Source organism: Protopterus annectens, chromosome 4.part0, assembly GCF_019279795.1.
Source record: "Protopterus annectens isolate FY-2018-M chromosome 4.part0, PAN1.0, whole genome shotgun sequence".
NCBI lineage: Eukaryota > Metazoa > Chordata > Ceratodontiformes > Protopteridae > Protopterus > Protopterus annectens.
Window position 1 is genome coordinate 1,523,347,948 of NC_056733.1, and position 13,108 is coordinate 1,523,361,055.

The window sequence follows — 13,108 nt, forward strand, 5'->3', positions numbered from 1 at the left end:
AGCTTACGATATTTTCATCTCATGATACTGAAATTCAACTATTTCAGTATTTCAGTATTTTAAGGTTTGAAAGTGAATATATATATATTAGACAAAATATAGCATATTGTGCCATACTGTGTAATTCACAGAACCCTTAACTTGCATATGAATACTCCATATATTCAGATCCCTTAAAAGTATAGGTAGTGTTTTGGAGAATGTGATATGATATCAGTAAAATGAGTCATAGTGATCTCAGAATCCTAATGCAGCAAAGTCATTACTTCTTTGCTTTTCTAAATTTGACAAATTCTGGAGGAGATGCAAACTTCTCAGCATGTACAAAATGTAAGCATCCCACACATCTGGAAGAGTTAATACTTGCAATAGCTTGATGTCTGTCCCAAGGTAAAAAAGAATATTGTAGTGCACTCCTGAACCTGACCTATTTCATAATTATATTCAAAAATGCACCTATATCAAATGTAGTTCCCCAGTCTGTCAGTAACATTTCTCATTCCTAGTTCTTCACCTTACATCTACATTCAGTTTTGAACAGAAAGATAATGGCATCATTCATATAGATGGTTAGGTGGTATAGAAGTAATTTTGACACTATTCCTGCTTGAGCCCTTGTATCTTGTCCTGAGTCCAGAGATGCTCTTTCATCCTTCAGATTTCTTTCTGCTTTGTTCAGTAACTTATTCTCATATATTTTTATTTTCCCATAACCCTTTGCTTGAATCTTGCCACTTGGTCTATGAAAGAAAGTATGGCTTTCATGAATGCAAAAGGACCATTTTTTCTGAGCATCCCTTTTTCCCTTGCCACAAAGTAGTAAGGGCCCAAAAAGAGAACATTCAATGGTTAGCAGTGCAGCAGTGGCCTGTGTGTATCACAGACTGATTACTTTATATTTTGGGTTACACATAGAATTTACATGTGACAAAAACACAGTACAATGAGTGGCTGTTAATCACCTAGGTATGGTGCTGTGGGAGTTTGTTAACATTTAACCACCTAGGTATGGTGCTGTGGGAGTTTGCTAACATTTAACCACCTAGGTATGGTGCTGTGGGAGTTTGTTAACATTTAACCACCTAGGTATGGTGCTGTGGGAGTTTGTTAACATTTAACCACCTAGGTATGGTGCTGTGGGAGTTTCTTAACATTTAATCACCTAGGTATGGTGTTGTGGGAGTTTGTTAACATTTAACCACCTAGGTATGGTGTTGTGGGAGTTTGTTAACATTTAACCACCTAGGTATGGTGCTGTGGGAGTTTGTTAACATTTAATCACCTAGGTATGGTGCTGTGGGAGTTTGTTAACATTTAACCACCTAGGCATGGTGTTGTGGGAGTTTGTTAACATTTAACCACCTAGGTATGATGCTGTGGGAGTTTGTTAACATTTAATCACCTAGGTATGGTGCTGTGGGAGTTTGTTAACATTTAACCACCTAGATATGGTACTGTGGGAGTTTATTAACATTTAACCACCTACGTATGCTCTGAAAATCTATTAACGTTTTAAGTGAAATAAAGTACTATTCAAAAAGTGTCATTGTCCCCTCTACTCCATTATTTTTGGCCTTTTCCAGAATTCTTGAGAGAAGAAGTAGAGAGATTTGCTTTCCGACTAGATACAAATGTTAGCACTTCTGTTCTCAAAGAATACAAACACAATTTGTACTAAAATATTTCTGAAGCAAAGATGAAACTTTACTGTTTCTTAATACTTTTTGCTATGCTACCCATTTTGTTGCACACATTCTGTCATTTACAAATATGAATAGTGGAAAATTCTGAAAGAGTTGTACCTTGTAATAAATCTATAAAATTTGATGGTGGGTGTAATAGATTTATGATATGATGTGCATGTTGTAGAATATAACTGGAGCTTGAGCCATGTGATAAGATGCCTTGCCACATCCGAATGAATTACTACACTTGTCACAAGACTGACTTACTTAGAAATGATCTCAAATTAGATATCCCTTCATGTGCACATGCATACGTTTCTATTCAAAGTGCTCATTCAAGCATTTAACATCAAGCTTGGTCAATGAAGCCTCTCACATTGCTTTAAATAGAAATATGTGGTGCATAGCTAGATTTATTACATTACATCTATTACATCTACTGTCCACTTTAAATCAACCTTAAAAAAACACCTATTAAACAAATGGCTGTGCCCTTGTTCTGCCACCGACTAATCCTTCTCCTATCACCACTAGCCTGATCTGAGCTAACCACAACCACTAGTCCTATGTATTTCATAGCCCCTAGCATACTAACACCACTCAAACTACTAGATGTAAAAGCCGAGGACATTCAGAATAAGCTTAACTACTTATTCCCTTCAGCTACTACCTAGGAAAGATATTATGTAGTAAAAAACGCTAATGTTGTTGAACTGCTTATTCATATGATAAATGTGTTGTAATGTTATGATTCTTATACTAAGGTATTAATTACAAATGTTAGTATGGTAGACAGTGTACAATCTGATGTAATCCACAGATATATGTTACCTCTGTTCGTCTTTTGTTTCATGTGTAGCTTTTCTACCCGGGCCTCCGCTGAAAATAGATATGTGTCCAGTTGGACTTTCTCAGTAAATAAATGTAAAATAAATAAAATAAAAATAAATTATTAAAGAGTTCTAAAAGCTTTACCAACTATGGTAAAATGAGTGAATCCCTCGTAGAGACCTTTTTGTACCTCTTCTACCTCAAAACTGTCTGCTTATTTTCAAGAAAACAGAATATTTAAAACATAAACCCCAGAGATTCTACCTTTTGAATACATGTTTTAAATCTACATTTACAAAAATGCAACTTTGTTATTCTGATTCTTTTCCTGTCTATTGCAAGAGTGCTTTGCTGACTTTTGGATTATCTATTCTGTATTTGTTCTGTGTATGTTCATAGGTTCATAGGTAGGTACTAGGTTACTGGCCCTAGGGCCTATATAAGCCTGCCAAAAAATGTACCTTGGCTTTCGCCACCCAAGAAAATTATTTTCCTGTGCCCCTGTCGAGCAGAGACACAGACGTGATCCCAGGGGTGAATTTCCTATTTCCCATCCAATCATCAAGATTTTTCTTGAAGAGTGCTAATGAGGAGCTCTGTTTGACATAGATAGGTAGTCTGTTCCAGAATATGGGAAATCTCTGGGACAGGAATCTATCCCTCCAGCATGTTCTTTTTATTGTGGTGACAGTAGAGACATGTAGCTCGGAGGGATTGGGATTTCTTTAAGTGGAGCATATCCAACAGCTCTGGGTTTGACATAGCTTTGTATGTTAGGCAGAGATCGCCCCTGAGTAGGTGATATGCGATGGAGTAAAGCTGTAGTTTTTTTAGACGGTCTGCGTAGGGCATCTGTTTGAGGCCAGTAATCCTCTTTGTGAGGTATTTCTGTGGTCTTTCCAGTTGTTGTAGATGTCTTGTGAGGTACATACCAAAAGGGGTGTTGTACTCTATAATGGGTCTAGTGAGTGATGAGTAGAGGGGAACAATGACCTCTTTTTTTCTGGATGAGAATCCTTTTGTGATGAGATGAGCCACGTAGAAGGATTTTCTGACCACTGTGGCGATGTGATTATCAAAGGTGGGACTACTGTCTACCTGTGTCCCAAGGTCTCTTATCACATTTTTGGCATTGAGTAGACTACCAGCTATGTGGTAGTTCATGGGTACAGAGTTTTTACCAAAGGGGATGACAATACACCTTTTGGCATTGAGCTTCAGACCATGGCCTTGACACCAGGTATCTGTCTCAGTGAGGCCCTTTTGTAGTTTGTCCACATCATTAGGAGTTTTGATTATGGCTCCTAGTTTGCAGTCATCTGCAAACTTTGTTAGCCAAAGACCTTCTGTGTTAGCCTGCACTTCAGAGAAGTAGATACCAAACAGGAGAGGACCCAGGACTGAACTCTGTGGTACTCCACTTGTCACTGGTCTGACGTCGGATTTGGAATCCGCTACTTTCACAGTGTGGGTTCTGTCCATGAGCCAGTTGGCAACCCATCTTGTGACATAGGGATTTATACCTAGTTTAGTGAGCTTATCTATAATTCCAGAGTGGGGGATGGTGTCAAAAGCCTTAGCGAGATCTAGATAAGCTGTGTGAACCATTTTACCCTCATCTATGGCTTTGGTGACTGCTTCAAAGAAGTCAATCAGGTTTAGGAGACATGATCTGCCTTTTACAAATCCAAACTGGGTAGGGTCCAGAGTTTGGAGATTACCAATGTCTTTATTTATGAGTTCCACAATGATACGTTCCATGGCCTTGCAGACCAGGCTTGTCAGGCTAATGGGGCGGTAGTTCCCGGGTCCATCGTGGCTCCCCCTTTGTGGAGTGGGATAACCATCGTGGTGCACCATTCAGTGGGTACAAAGCCTGAGGTGAGGCTATGATTGAACATGGTACTTAGGTAGGGTGCCAGTTGATTCTGTAGTTTGTGTACAACGCAGCCTGTGATATTGTCAGGTCTCATGGATGCTGTGTTCTTGGCTTTGGAGAGTGTGTTTTTTACCTGTGCAGCCATGATTATAGGAAGTTGCATTCTTCCATGTATAGAGATGGGCCCTCTAGGGGGTGAGAGGGGGGTAAAGTTAGCACTGAACCTATCTGCTAGGATGTTGGCAATATCAGTTGGTTCTGTAATTTTTGTGCTGTTGTGCTGTAACTCAGAGCAGATCTGAGTGTCCCCATTGAGATTCTTGACATAGCTATAGAATGCTTTGTGGTTGTCTTTAGAGTCAGTGGCAATTTTGTTTTCATAACTAGTTCAAAGTCTAGTGGGAGATAACTGCAAGTTTTCATAGAGTGCTGCATTAGAATACAACATGATTGTTATTTTATTTTTTATGTAGTACAGGTATACTTTGCTGTTTAAGGATAATGCAGTTTTGTCTCTTGTAAACAGGATCAGTGTTGTCTGAGTTTAATGTCTGGTTAGTAATTTCCATCCTTCTATTTCCACACTCTCCAGCTTTCTCCCAGAACTGCACTTACTTTTATGTGGACAGACATCGAAGTACTGTTGGAGTGACCCATTTGCAGATGGTACTCTGGAGTAAGAGAGGAGTGAATATTTCAGGTCAGAGTTGGTATTCATTTAGTCGACTGCTTGTCCTACCTAGGGGCATGCAAGTTTACCATCATGCCTAAGCATAACAATAGAAAACTTCATCTGGACTACAGGAGATCCAGGATGCTGAAGCTGGTAATGCAGAGGTATGTCTGTTCACAATGCATTGTGTTCAGGCACAGATGAGATTTTTGAGCCCACATCAGTAGTAGAGAATAAGAAGCTGGCAAGGACTATCTCAGACAGAAACAGAGAAGGGTAACAGCAGAACACAGATGCCTCGTGTTAACGAGGGATTCGCTTCTAATGAAACTGAAATAAAGGCTGGGATATAACAGATACATTAGGAGCATGAATTGATGTCCATGAGAGAACGGGGCATGGAGTGGTTTCTCAGGACTGCAGTAGCAGTATCAGCACTATGAGAAAGGAAGAACAATGCCCTTGTCCCTGTCCACATAGAAACACATTGTGTGTTTGGGAAATAGAGGAGTATAGTACAAGGGGAGACAAAAACTGCTTGGCAGCCTAAGATATAACACAAACATTAAAATTTTCTGAAATAATGACTATCTATGGAATGAAAGAGAACACAGTGTTCAAATCATGAAAATCAACAAATGGTTGAACAAATGACTGGTGGTACAAACCTTTGGCTGTACTGGAGAGTGGTAAGCCAGTTGACTGGACTATACTGGCATGATGGTTTACATCTGTCTGGGATGGGAACCAGGGTCTTAGGTGGCAGGTTGAAGTGTTTTGTTAGTAACTATTTAAATTGTCAAAATGGGAGGTACAAAAATGCATCGGATGAATCCTGGCCTCTCCCTAACATATCACAGTGTTTAGTGGATAAACTTCAACACAGAAAACAAGATGTGGGAAAGACCAGTGGTTCCACAGAACAGTAAAAATTGGCAACTTGAATTGACAGAAAAATGTCACTGTTATGTCATTGATCCAGATTTAAAAGTAGTTAAACCTCTCTTAGCAATTTACAGGCCAGTGAGACTAGGGTGGTTTTCAGTATCCCTCATGTGGATGGCTGTAGGCAATGTAGTACAATTATTACAACGTTTTTAACACTGACAGTTCTTAAGTCAGTGGAGAGGTTTAATTTAGGCATTCCTTAGAAATTTAAATAAATTTGGAATGAAATATTTACTATTATTTCACCAAGAAACAGGAACTTGCTTACTGAAAATATGGAAACTGCCCGACTATTAATTCTTTCTTCCAGTATTTCCAGGTACCTTTTAGCATGAAGTACACACACGCACAAGCGCACAGCGCCATTTTAATGTTCTTGCTTTGATTCTTTTCGCTGCTATTCTTTGACTTGAATACATAAAACAATAATTCGCTATAACTTCATTTTCTATGACAAGACTATTTGTTAATTTTGTTAGTTGTTGTCATTATATTCTGCATGTTTTATTAAGATCCTCTTTTGTTGCATCATATTTCTTTGTATGGAGAAACATTGCTTATGCAGGTGAGAATGACTATCACTCCCACAGTCGAAGCTGTGAGACACGGCTAAAAGCTAATTAAGAATGTAATAGGAGGCAATTAACAAAAGTATTGATGGAATAATTAATGCACTAGTAAAAATGGCACTGACCATAAGTAGATGAGCATACTAAAATGGCAGTCACATGTCTTGCGGATCTCAGTACCGTACATGCAGCATACCTGTAGCTATTTGTGTCCATAAGTGAAATGTTATGCTTTGACAAGAACTGCTGAGAGACATGATAAGAGCCTTCCAGAAAAGTCCCTACCAATTTTATTCTTATAAATGGGAAAGAAATGGGTGTATAGGACACCCAGAAAAGGGAAAGAGAAAGGCGAGGAATACATAGAAGGACACAAGTAAATAAAGAGTGGTATGGGAGTAGGGAAGAAAGGGTATTTTTTTGGGTGGGACAGCTGTCCTTTTTATGTAGGGTAGAAGTGGAAGGAAGTAAGAAGATGGTATGGGGAAGAAAGGGGGGTGTAGGAATGGTAGTGTGGGGAGACAAAAGCACAGACCATAGACAAATGACACAAAAGGGAGGAGATACAATAGAAATATACAGTCACACAGTTGGAGGACATTTGGTGATGAGGAGAACATGACTACAAATAGGGAAGGGAAGTGAAACACACCATGATGAAGGATATGATGGGGGTGATGGCCCCCTTTCATTACTCCACAGGGCAACGCCCAACCAACCCCTTTTTTGACTTCCCTGTCCTTGAGCCTTGTCTCTGTTAGTGCATTGTGCAGGGCTAGGCAGGGGTCTGACTTTGCTAGTTGCACATGGACATTTTCCAGGCAGCTAGAGTGGATACCATTCCACCATTTCTTGACAGCTAACATACTATCAGCATTGTCTGCAGAGGGTGAGAGAATACCACCCACTGACACACCACCAGAGGACACTGTGAAGCCTATACCACATTGTAGACAGGCAGCCCTGGAGATGGATGGAGACCCAGCAGGAGAAGTCAGGGCAGGTTGATGCAAAAACAGGACTGTGGCTAACACTTTGTAAAATACTAACATAAATGGAGAGAAATTATACTACAGTAAAAAGTGGCAAATAAATACAGAAAGGAGAGATAATGAGAAAGAGGGACACACAAACAAACGTACACACACACACACACACACACACACACACACACACACACACACACACACACACACACACACACACACACACACACACACACACACACACACACACACACACACACACACACACACACACACACACACACACACACACACACACACACACACACACACACACACACACACGCACATACACACACACACAGCAAAAAACTTAGTATCAGGTCTATGTATAACTATCAGGCATAAAAATTGCTACATAGCTACAAAACATTTGCTTGTTGTGCAGGGGTAATATCAAGGATATGTCTGACCAGGCACACTACAAGATAAGGTGCAATTGCAGGAAGTGGTTACAGAGGGGCATTGAGAACATGGATATTGCTCGTATCAGCTATTTAACTTGAACATGACTTCTCTGTGAGTATGTTATAATACAGTACAGTTTCTGTAGTGGTGGATAGAAGGGGCCATAGAAAACATGAAGAAACACCCCTACTGCTATGTCTTCATTCAAAGGGATAATGAAGGGTATGGCAGACATTACCACCTGTACAGACTTGCTGGGCAATATGTTGGCCATGCCACTATGACATAACAAAGGTAGCCAAGCCAATGGCCTAGACATGGGAAGCTTTCAACAAATGATAGACAAGTACTATGATATATAACAGCCGGAAGTACAAGACAGTGTAGCCTTAAAGGTAGCATGCCCTGGGTATGTGATGTATAAATGACACTGCCAGGGTCCTTGTTTGGGACACTGCATATGGGGTATGGAAAAAGTGACTATTGCCATGTGTAGGACTGTCAGGGTTGTGACAATACACACAGCATGGGGGATTAGAGCAACATTAGTCGGGCATGGTACTTGGGATAGTGTACAGTCAAGCCATGTAAGCCATATGACCTACCCTGATGATGTGGTTAACACTCAAACATCAGGTGGGTGGGTGAGTGCCTTTTGTCTTCATGGACAGTGGCGATATGTCCAAAAATGTGTATTGCTATGGGCATTTTTTGTTTCTAGTAGCCACAGTGTAATATGATTTATTGCAATCATTTGTTATGATATCAGTATAGTGACTATATTATTACACTGAACTCCTGCATCTGGAGAGATATTCCATATATGTTTGAAAGAGGAACTGAGACTCCTCAGTCTGCGCAGGAGCTGAAAAACATTAACGAAAACGGAAATGAGCATGAAGCATTATGTCCTGCAAGTACCCTAGTATTAATGCATTACATTGCACTAAAATGTATCTGTTATGCTTATTGACAGATTGGGAGCACTTTCTCAGTCTCTTATTCCCACTGACACAGAAGTTCTAGGTGGTGCCGCCTGAGGCCTCTCCACTGGTGCTTGTGCTATGCTGCATTGCACTATGCACTAAAATGGGTGATGCTAGCTGTATCAGTCACCACCATGACAAGACAGTGTCAGGCAGTCACTTTATAATGGGGACTGTCATAACAGGCCCAGGTAGGCACAGCCAGTAGTCTCTGTACATTATCTAAAGAAATATTTTGGATTTTATTCATCACTGAAGAAGGCATGGATGCCGAAGCCGGTATGATGTTATAAGTTAAGTAATAAAACATTTGTGTGCGTTTTACACTTTGGTGCTGGCCGTCTGATTTGATTACTTGTGCTCTTGTTTGGCTGTTTGCACCTGCTGTAGCTGCGAGCGTAATTTTGTGCTATTTTTTTGGAACACCATCTAGTAGCCAAGTCACCTTCAGTGCCTTTGGAAGTCAAGGCCTTTTCCTGGACTATGATAGCTCATTCAAATTAATGCAGGTTACTTTTAGCAGATGGGTAGAACAGTGGACATCAGTGCAGTGTAATATGCCACACTGATATCATATAGCCATGCATACATAAATGGCATGGCAGGTTAATGCCTTAATCTGGAAAGCACAATGAAATATAGCCTAGATTACCCACATGATATAGATGACATTAATTTGGTGATCAGCTATGTTTATGCCAGATTTCCTGACAACTATTGCTGCATGGTGGTCAAAGGGGAGGAAATCATCCATCCAGGTTTCCAGGTCTCTTAACTACATTTTCAGTTTGAAGTTGTGTACTGTCAATGTTATATTCTTTGTTTGTGTGTGCATGTGTGTGTGTGTGTGTGTGGGGGGGGGGGGCTGTCAAATGTGTTAATTCTGTTTTTTTAGCATTTAATTTTCAACCAATTTTCAGTACTCCAGGAAGTTATGTGTACACTCCTGTTGGAGGGTTTCTGTGTTAGAGGGGAATTTGAAAGTGACTCCCAGTTTGCAGTTATCTAGAAACTTGGTTAGCCAGCCATATGTCTTGGTTTTTAGTCTCTAGGTCAGGGAAATAAAATTCCACTAAAAATATAACCAGCTCCAAGTCCTGCTGGACACAACTGACCATCTTCATGTACTCTGATACTGCCGTTGTTTTCTATACCATGTGAGCTGTGACTTTTCAGCAATTTTCTATCCATCTTGTCACATGTGGATCTATTCATTGTGCATTTAGTTTATTGCTTATGCTAACATGGAGGATGATATTAAATGCCTTGTCCAGATTAAGGTAAGCTGTATCTACACTGTGACTGCTGACTGTAGCTTGTGTTACCTTCTTAAGGAACTTAACCTGGTTCATTAGATAGGATCTACCTTTTGCAAAATGAAATTGCTGTGGATCTATCCTGAAGAGATTTTTAATGTCAGTGCTATGATGTGTTTCATGGCCTTACAGATGAGACATAGCAGGCGGATGGGCCCATAGTTTCTAGGGCCAGTAATAGGGCCACCTTTATAGAGTGGCATCAATAGTGATGCATGTCATACTTCTGGCCATGCATTTCAGCTTCTAGCTCCAGAGTTATGGAAAAAAGAAAAAATAATTAGGGCAATGAACCCAAATTAGGGACAATTTTAGAACTTCTCAAAATAATTTCCAGTTTTAGGAGATGGCTCAAAAGTTTGAGAACAAATAAGGGGTGCAGCTTCAAGAGCTGGATAGTTGGGAGGTATAATTCAGGACTGAGCCTGTAGTTAGGTTTGGGTTAGATAGCGTATACAGAGGTTTGGCAAGGGCATGTTTGGTAATATTTATTGAACAGTCAGTTATGTTACATGCTGCCATGTTGTCACTCTTGAGTAGCACTTTTTGTACATGTTCTTGATGATGGACTTTGTGAGCTATGGGGATCATAGGACTTTGGACTGTGCATTCAGCAGAGAAACTTGTAAAAAATCTATTTGTTAGGATATAGGCAATGTCCACCATGTCTGTGTAGGCAATTTTATGTAGTAAGAGTTTTGCACATTGTTGACTGTTGTTTCTTAGTTTTCAAACATAACTAAAGAAGGATTTGGTTTCAGATGCCAACTCAGCTGATGGGCTACTTTAGTAGAGCTAATAGACTTTTTAAAATTCTTAGTCAATTCTTAATATTTTCCTTAACTTTGTGAGGTCTTTAGGTCAGTTATATACTCTAATGTTTTTTTTTCTTTTATTGCAGATTTTTTTTATGTTGGTTGATCACCAGGATGGTTTACTTTTAAATTTCCCATTATATTTTGATCTGTATGGGACTGATGTTTCTATAAATGTCTGAGCATATCCTAAATTGGTGGTTTAGGCACTCCAGTCAGTTGATGGGTAGTTAAAGTTTCCCAGACTAATGCAGTACTTATTTCTGGAACTTGACATGGACTACTGGAGTCATGGATGGGGTCCTGTGTAGGTGATAACCTTTTCTTTAATTTTGTTCAGTGTGATTTGAGGTTTGATAAGTTCAATTGCTGTGTCTCTGGGAATCTGTCTAGAGATGGTATGATTTCTCCCAACTATGTATATTCTGCTATGTTTGCAATTGGGTCTGAAGATGTAGTAAGCACTAAACCAAGGTATGGAGGGAGTACTTTCTAGGCATTTAAACCTGGTTTCAGTGACTACACATATAAGTATGTCCTCCAAATGCAGGAGTGTCTCAAGGTTGAACATCTCATTGGTTATAATTATGGCACAGAGCAGAGCCACCTTAATTTGGTGCTGTTTTGATTTCGATACATTTGCCATGTTGGAATGTTTATTAACTGAAGTTTGGATATAAAAGGCATTATGGGACAGCAAATGCTTTAGCCACTATCTGGAAGCCTTTAAATGAGAGGTGCATACCATCCTTTGCAAAGCAAGTATGATTATCAAACCTTTTGTTCCATGCTGGCAAATATGGATTTCCTTACAATAACTAATTATTTAGCAAATTATTGAATGTAGTGATTTTTTTTCTTTGTATGTAAGCATTGTTGGTGGAAAATGGAGAATTCTATTTTGTATTAGAGTCTTGCCTGCATTTATGTCATACAGAGAGCTCAGAATGTCCTTCTGCATTCCCTCAGAAGTTTTTCCCCTAAGTCATTCACCCCTATGTGCCCATCTACTGTGTCATAGTCATATTTGTCTGGTGCAAGGATCATAAGGGCCCTTGAGATGTCTGAGGCCCTGGCACCTGAAAGATAACTCATTGTAATCCCTTCTTCCTAAACAGACATTGATTCCCTTTACTATTTCAGTTAGATGGCTGACTCTATGAAGTCCTCCTGTACACCCTCTGTCTCTTTACATCTTGTACATATTTAATGAGAATTACAACAGTAAAGCTGCTGTTTTATTGTTGTATAGCTTTGCATGCAGGCTTCAACCACATGTATGTTGCTTGCATTTTAGAATTATAGTTACTTATATGCTCATATTATTACATATGCTAAGTTTATGTCCATTTACATGATCATATCTGTTTTGACCTTAGACCTGCAAGCTACATAATAAATTTATGTCACTGAGCTTTGTACAATTACTTGGTATATGAGCTCTCAGTATACAGTATTATTAGTTAAATTTGTTGGCCCTAAAATGATGTTATATTTACATGCAGCGTAAGTAATTTATTGTTTAAATATGTTATATTTATACTTTTTGACAGTCTTGTACTGAAATATAATATCTAGAATATTTTCCCAGGCCTTTATTAAAAGTGGACGTAAATAAATGCATGCATTTAAATGTGATAAAACTGACTGACATCTTATCCAAAATCATTTCTTGCCTCATGGCTGTTGCGTGTCACAACAGGCTGCACCTTCCTCTGAACATGAACACTAAAACATGGGTACTGAAAAATGAATGAATGATTAAATGAACGGATGGATGGATGAATATTAAACTCCTTTGCAATGAAGAAAAAGCAACAGTTTATGAGTGTTATGTGATTAGAAAGTATAGTGACTACACATTTCAAGGAGATACCATATACAGTGTAAGAAGTAGGATGGATGCTGCAGACTGACAGCAAAGCATTATTTGTTAAAATAATGAGCTATGGATAGGCTGTAACATGCAGACA